The sequence below is a fragment of the Cynocephalus volans genome, chromosome 9 (assembly GCF_027409185.1).
Source record: "Cynocephalus volans isolate mCynVol1 chromosome 9, mCynVol1.pri, whole genome shotgun sequence".
Lineage (NCBI taxonomy): Eukaryota > Metazoa > Chordata > Mammalia > Dermoptera > Cynocephalidae > Cynocephalus > Cynocephalus volans.
In genome coordinates this window covers 93778536-93787023 of record NC_084468.1, presented here as the reverse complement: position 1 = coordinate 93787023, position 8488 = coordinate 93778536, and the positions used below count along the sequence as shown (strand labels likewise).

Below are 8488 nucleotides of genomic sequence, written 5' to 3'. Positions count from 1 at the left end.
ATATCAAATCAAAAACTCTCCAAGGACTCTCTCTGGCTGTGATCAGGGCTATTCTTAGCAGAGCCTGTGTCCGCTCTAGTAGCTGAAATCTATGAGCTTTTGCTTTGGTAATTTTACAGTCACTGAGGCTGTTTATGTTGAAACACCCACTCTGGTTCTCACATTAATAATCGTTAATGATGTGATAGTTAAAAGTGGGAGCTTAAGTCCCGGGGCACTCGAAGACATTTCAATAGATTGAAAATGGAGCAAAGCATAAGTAATTGTATATCAGTGGTGTCTGTAATGAGCACAGGGGACAAATAATTACATCTAAAGGATTGGGAATAAAATTAAGTTTGGGAATAACTAAGTGTGCTAATGACTGGTGAATGAACAAGGCTTTGATCAGAAGGGGTATTAAAATCCAAGCCCAAGGGACTTAAAATATCATTTTCTCTGCATCTTTCAGAAACACTGTGGTGTGGAAGAAATAGCAGGAGCTTTAGAAAAACATAGGCCTCATTTAAATCAAGGCTCTGCCATTTTCTTGCTTTTAGTGTGACCTTTGGCAAATTACTGACCTTCCTTAATCTCCATTCCCACAGCTATAAAATGGGGTTATTAAAATATTTTGTGAGGTCAATATTAAAAGACACAATGTAGTAAGTGACTAGCACATAGTAGGTGTTCAATAAATGATGTATATTATTTAATAGGCAGTATAATGAGGTGGTTTAATGTCCTTGCTTTATTACTTACTGGCCTTGTGTTTCTTAAAGATTTTCCCTCATCTTGTAAAATAGGAAAGCTAACATCAAGTTGCAGACCTGTTTGAGTAATAAAATGAGTTAGTACATGTAACAGCATATTAGCTGCCACGGGCTAGCTCTAAATAATGGCAACCTTAATTATAATTATTAGCATAGCGATCACAACAATGAATACTAATATCATTCAGTCTTGATATGCCTCAGTTTTTATCTCTAGAATTAAATTTTGTGACAGCAAAAGTGCTCTTTTTGTCTGCTGGCAATACTGTAAAAGAAAACTCTAGCCATTAGCCCTTGTTAGTAAAAGAGGAGCAAAGACTTCAGGGAGCTGGAAACGCTGCTCAGTGGTGGAACTTGGCCCTCGTGTTTTATGGAGAGGGGTAATAAATGGGATAATAAGCTTTACTGTCTTCAAAGAAATATGTTGTTTCTTGTTTGTAAAGTGTTTTGAGGCTAAGAAACACCGGACTAAGTGTTCAAGACCTAGTAATTTCAGTACTTTTAAAAAATAAGGTCTTCCTGTTTCAGTCATTTCTGTCTTTTCTATTACGTATACAGTGTTATCAGGAAGTGGCTTTAGTTTTTATTTAGTTTATGTACATAGTGGATTAGGCATGTGTTATGCCCATTATGACCCCAGAAATGGGCAGTGTTAGCTAATTGCCATTCTAATTTTTAGTGACCGGTTTTCAAGCATATAAAACCAGACCTAAGAGTTTACATGGCACGGGAGACTTCATAAGGAAACAAAGACTTGAAGGAACAGTTAAACTTTAGTGTTTTTAGTAGCAGTCTTGATGAAGAGTGGAACATCATGGAGCAATATGATAGGGTAAAAAGGGTATGACCTAATGGTAATAAACTGAGGGAACTTAGCTAGCAGGAGCCTATTTGTTCAGATTCTTCTCTGGCCCCTTCATCTGCAGATGTTCCTGTCCTCTGGGTATAGGGAGGGCATCCCTCACATGCAGGTCTCATGACCTCCTTCGGGGGAAGGTCAGAAATCCTTCCTAGATTTTATGACTTGCTTCGGGGGAGAAGGGTAAGAGAAGATCAGAGAGAACTTCTTGCTTCTGCTGTTTTCTCCAGCTTAAAATATTCAATATGCCAAGGTGGCATAGTTTGGGGTAATGCACCCTGAACCCCATCAGGAACAAGAAGCAAAAATTATTAGAGGTAGCATTTTTACATTTTCAGGTTTTCCGAGTGTCAACTATTACCCTGAACTTTAAGTGGGCAACAATGTACAATTTCTCTTTTATGTGAGAGAATTAGGTGTCTTTGGAAACGGTGAACTCTTGCCAGTATCCAGGTCCCTGTTGGATACCGTATACCCCTGGCAGTTGCACAAGCTGGACAAGGTAGAGAATTTCCACAGACTATTCTGGTCTTACAATTGCTTAATGTGGAGCTGAAAGGCATGTCAGCGAGCTGCAAGGAGAGGTTTTGTTTTCATTTCCCTATTTTAGTTCATTACAGGAGAAAAAATGTTCACATATCAGCAGCTTCATACGGTCTGCTTAACAGTTTGTGACCAACAATGTGTTAGATTTTGTTTTACTTTTAGGAGGCTCTCTGAATGAAAATATAACATGAAAAGTAAAATTATAAAGGATATTTTTTTAGTCAATTAATACAACATTTAATCACTGTTACTGGTCTTTTATTCCAACTGAACTGTGAGGATCGTGAACACAGAAATTGGTTTATCTTTCAGGTCTCAGCTCAGCTCAAATTCAACTTCTACAGAAAAGTGGTCTCAGATTCCCCTCTCCCATCTATGTTTTCTCTCAAAACATGTTCTTTTCTTTCACAGTCTTTATCACAAACTGTTAATTATATAGAATATAATTTACTGTTATGGTGGTATTAATCTTTACAAACTTCTCCCCTCTTCTCTGGACTACTAAAAAGTGTCCATTATTTTACAGGCTCAACCCTACATCCCCTTTTAGGCATTTGTGATGCAAAATCTGAAAGAAAGTGGTGAACGCTGCTGGAGATTAGAAGAATCTACATAGTAAGGAAGTGAGAGAGAAGAAAGGGAGTAAGGATAGGGTGTAAAAGCCAAAGGAATGACGGTGCAGAGAATTTGCTGTAAAGTGAGTCTTTCTATATCTGTATCTACATGCTACTGTTATTTTTTAAAGAAATGACCAATTTTTGAAAATGTGTTTTACTTCTAGAGAAAAAAATCAGTAAAATCTCAAACTTTAAAAAACTGATTTAATATTATAGCTCAAATTTTATTAGATTGATAACTATTTCAAAAGTTTGCAATTTTTCTTCTTTATTATGGGTATTTTGCTTCTCTGGTATATCTGGCTGTAAGTAACAGCTTGTAAGAAAACTTTGTTTTATTGGCAAGTCATTAGCAAGATGCTTCCATTATTTTCAGATAGTAACTTGATGGCAAAATGCAACCATTCTAGTGTTAAATAAAAATGATCAGAGGCTGTTGTTTTAGACTAAGTTCCTACACTAGACTCCAATAGTCCAGACTAGAAACCAAAATGGGGTCACTCCTGCTAAGTTCATGTCTCATAGGCTGTGGTCTGACCATGTAGTCTGGCCTTCTGAGAAGTCAGGAGAAAGAGATAACAGCTAATTTCCCTAATGAATAGGCCAGTGTAGATCTTCAATAGGTATGATAATGAAGTTCTCTCTGCTTTAATACTTACACAAAAGAGATAGCCTGAAGTAACCTGATGTTAACTAATCAGCTATTTTCCTATTGTTCTATTTCCCTGTCCCCACCATGCAAGGAAAGTAACTTTGAAATGACCAATCTGCTTTTGTTTTTTTTTCTGCTTTCTTCAGCCTTTCCTGTCTATAAAGCCTTTATTATTTATAATAAATTTTGGAGCACTTCTTTGACTCCGTGTCAGATGATGTTTCCTGGATCAGTCCTCACATTTGGCTCCCAATAAACTTTACAAAATTATTTCTGCCTTGACAGCCTTAATTTCAGTCAACACTAGCAATAAATGGTATGAACATAAAAAACATGCAGAAAATTACTAACATAAATTGTCCACAAGGAAAACAGAGTTAATGAGCATGTGCCCTTTTGTCCTTCTATCGTGTGAGGACACGTAGCTGGCACCATGCATGAGAAAGCAAGCCCTCACCAGAAACCAAATCTGCTGGCACCTTGATCTTGGACTTCTCAGCCTTCAGAACTGTGAGAAATAAATTTCTGTTGTTTATAAATTAAAAAAAAAAAAAAAAAAGAAGAAGTTAATGAGCACGGGGGAAAGCATTTTAAAGAGATAGGTATTAAAACAGAGATAAAATATAAAGTTAACTGCAAAATGGTTGTATTTGAAAGGTTTGAGTGGCTCTGGTTCCATCATATAATACTTTAAGGAATTTTCATTTTATATAGAAGCTGAATTGAGGCCATGTGCTTGGGATGTATCTTTATTTTAAAGGAGAGTTTCCTAGATTGCCTACCTCCCCAACTCTACCTTCTAAATAATGAAGTTGACAATTAATGCCTAAGCATTGACTCAGACTCCATTCAAAAACAGAAAGTGAAGGAAAATGAAGATCATGTCAAACACAATGCCCCCACTAGAACATTTGGCAGTTCATCATCTTCAGAACTGTTTTATTTAGAAAGATCTGCCCTGCAGCTGGATATTTTGAGCCCCTTAAGCATTGAGGAGGGCACACTTGTGTTGCAATGAGATATAGACTTTCTGGTCTACTTTATACTCTCTTTATATTCTCAAATCTTTCATCAAAAGAGAGATTTAGGAAAGTTCAAAGGAAGGTATTTATTACAATCACTACGAGAGGTAAAAGTGTTCATTGATCTTAGAGGGGAAATTAAGCTGTGCAAAACCAAAATTTTTTTCTAAGTCAAATGTTAAGGCAGTGCAAGGGTTGATAGTTTTTTAAACAGTTCATAAGTCTATACTGTGACCTGAATTTACTAATTTCATAAAATAAATTATTCATAAGGGAAGTCTGCTACTTGATTCAGAAATTTCCTCAAAATACTTTCTCTGAAGGCTATCTATATCCAAGTAGAAATTTATCTTACAAGGTAGAGAGGATTTTGGCTAGCGAGCCTAAGTTAGGTTATAAACTATAGTCCAAATGTCATTTTAAAAGTAGCAGCAAGCTGGACAAGTTGCTCAAGGTAGAAGCACCTCTCAGTGTGAGTACTTCGGAGTGAAGTGGCTTCTTCATTCACAATGCTAATGAAAGGAAAAGCTTTGGATTTGCTTTAAACAGATTAATGAGCTGCTATATTTTAAAGCTGTTGACAGTTTGTTTTGGCACTTCCAGAAGCGCTATAGCATTCATGCGCAATAAATTATGAGAGATTTAGTGATCATCCAATTTAGATGGTAATTTTACTATCGTAAAATAGCTAGTGGTAAGTTTGTGTCAGAGAACTTGATTTATGCAGTCACGATCCTGGCACTAAGTAGACATGCCAGACTTGGGAGACTGTGAAGTAGCCATGCAGGAACCCAGGGGTGAGACGGTGGCGATCGAGGCTGTAGAGACAGGACTACCTTTCATGTGTTAATTTGCACCAGTGCATTTGAAGTCCAAGAACAGAAGCTGCTCTCCAGCATCTGCCAGACAAACCCATATGTTTTGTTTTGTTTGTTTGTTTTTTTAGAACATAAAGAGTTGTAAAGCATGAGGACTTTCCCAACAGCTGGAGTACAGTCTTTGCTGGGTTAAGCCTCTTTCTCATATTTGTGAATATAGATTTGCAAGAAGTCAAATGATTGTGTTTTGTGACTTTAGACCCTAGAAGAAATTATAGGATAAGAATTGGGTCATTCTTTGAAAATAAAATCTATTAAGGCATTATTCAATTCCAAACCACCAGCACCCTACTTCTGGCTTTCCCTTCCAAGAAAATGGGATTGAAGAAATTCGCCATGGCGCTAGTTCTGTAAGACTAGGTCCTTTCTGTCTTACGGGATGGTGGCTGTAGAAGTCTTTTACCACTGTTTTTTGGCTGTCCAGCACAAATCTCCTTATTAACTAACCTTTCCTGTTCCCTTGTGGGTTTCATTCTAGTGGTAACAGTATCAGAAAGGATGCTTTATTCAATAATTTATTTATTCAGTAGTACTTATTTAGTATTGATTGCATGCCAGGCATTGCTCTAGGCCTGTTTTTAATATGAAAGGCACTCACCACACATGCCTGTTGAGCCCTTGAAAAATGGCTAATCCAAATTAAGATGAGTTGTAAGTGCATAGCACACACTGGATTTTACAGACACAGCAGCAAAAATGGTTGGGTATTAATATTTTTTATGTTGATTACATGCTAAATGGTATTTTGGATATATTAGGTTAAATAAAATATAAAAGTTAATTTCACTGGTTTCTTTAGAGTGTTTTTAACATGGCTACTTTAAAATCTAAAATTACATATGTGGCTTTCATTATATGTCGAGTGAACAGTGTTGCTTAGGAGATTGAGTTACAACAGTGAACAAAGGGACCAAAATTCCTGCCCTGATGGAGATTACTTTCTAGGAGGAGAAAATAGATGAGAAAAATTAAATATTTCACACACACACACACACACACACACACACACACACACACAGGGGTGCTGGGGTGGAGTACAGGTTGTAGTATTAAAAAGGATATTCAGACCCCCCACCCCACAGCCTCTCTGGAGCAAGTTCATATTTGGATGCTTGTTTAGACTTGAGACACAAATCATCATTCTGAGCTATGGTTCTTTAAATTCCCTTAGGGGAGAACAAAGAGGCTTATTAAATATCATGGGTTCAGTTCTTTCTCTGCATCACTGTATCAGGAGAAAGTGCTTTTCCATGTTCGACATCACCTCTTCATGGACTGGATACATGAGATGAAAAATGAGAAGTTATGAGATGGTGTCACGTAAATGATGAAATCTTCCTCACAGACTGTACTAGCCTTGAGAAAAATGAGGCTTGGCTATTGCCTTTAAGGAAATCCTGGGTTAGTGGAAAAATAGATCTCCCAAGGCTTTGATGTTTCATGCACCCGACTTAGGTCTTACTGAAATAAACGACTTTTCAAAGGGGAGGAAAAAAAAAAAAAAAGGATAGTCACGGTAGGCCTCTTCAAGGTGAGATCAGAGCTGATATCAGGGAAAACAGTGTTCCAGGCAAAGCTTACAACTAGAGCAAAGACCCTAAGGTGTGACTGTGCCTAGTGTATTTGAGAAACAGCAAGGAGACTGGAGTAAAATAAACAAGGCGGGTATGCAGGGAGAGTAACAGGACATGAGTCTGAGAGGTGTCAGGATCAGGGCACCCGTAGGCATTAGACAGTCATTGATTTTACTCTGTGTGAAATAGGTAGTGATTGATGAAGTGATGTGGTCTGACTCACTTATTAAAAGGACCACTCTGGCTGCTGAGCTGAGAATCTACTGTGGCAGTTGGGGAGGCATAAAGGTAGAAACAGAGGAACTGCTAGGAGGCTGTATTCACTTCCTAGGGCTGCTGTAATACCACCAACTGGATGGCTTAAAACAACAGAAATGTGTTCTCTCACAGTTCTGGAAGCTCAAAATCTGAAACCAAGGTGTCAGTGCTCTCCGAAGGCTCAGGGAAGGCCCCTTTCTTGCCCCTTCTTAGCTTCTGGTGGGTGTTTCTTGGCTTGTAGCTGTATCACTCCAGTCTCTGCCTCCTTCATCATGGGGTATCCTTCCCATGTGTCTCACTGTTTCTGTATCTCTGTTTTCTTATAAGGATACTAGTCACTGGATTAGGAGCCACCCTGGTCTGGTATGATCAGATCTTAGCTTATTACATCTACAAAGACCCTGTTTCTCCCATCCAAGTACTAACCAGGCCCGACCCTGCTTAGCTTCCGAGATCAGACGAGATCGGGCGCGTTCAGGGTGGTATGGCCATAGACCAAAGACCCTGTTTCTAAACAAGGTCACATTGAGATTCTGGGTGGATGGGGATTGGGAGGGGAGATTATTCAACCTAGTACAGAGGCTAATTGCAGTAATGCCGGAGAAAGGTGATGGTGGCTTAGATGCTGGTAATAGCAGTAGAGGTTGTGATACATCTGGATACATGTTAAAGGTAGAGCTGATAGTATTTTCTGTTAAATTGGCTGTAGTGAGGCAGAGAAACAGAACTCAAGGATGGTTCTGGGGATGGCCTAAACACCTGGAAGAATGGAGTTGCCATTGACTGAGGTGGAGGACAAAGAGCAGTAAGTTAGGGGGGACGATTAAAAGTTCAGTTTTGGGCACATTGGATTTGAGATACTTGCTAGGCTGTCAAGTAAAGATATCAACAAGGGAGAAATTTGGCTTACATTTATTTTATTAATTAGATTGACTATAATCAAGGTCATTGGATGCTACAACTCATCTGCAATGTAAACACTCCTACTGAATTCAGGAACAGCCAGAGAGACAGATGCAAGTAATCAAAATATCACCTTTTTTATGGAAAAGCTAATTAAAAAAGGACACTGTGGATCTGTGGTCAATGGGATTTGCTAATTACCTCTGAGTTGGAGACGCCTCCTTCCCTAAATGGTCACTGGAACCTGGACCACCTCCATCCCCTTCAAGCACCAGGCTCCTTCTTAACACACTGTAAAAAGCATGTGTTGGGAAAATAGAATGGTTTGGTCAGGACCCTCACCTCAGGTCTGGTTGGGTGTGGTTCAGCACATCCTTCATAAGCAAATTGTGTGTGTGTGTGTGTGTGTGTGTGTGTGTGTGTGTGT

At 38.6% G+C, this 8488-nt stretch overlaps 1 pseudogene; it reads right to left on the bottom strand.

Moving 5' to 3' along the window:
* Positions 1 to 7545: 7545 nt before the first annotated feature.
* Positions 7546 to 7654, bottom strand: LOC134386734 (5S ribosomal RNA; annotated as a pseudogene).
* Between the last annotated feature and the right edge of the window lie 834 nt (positions 7655 to 8488).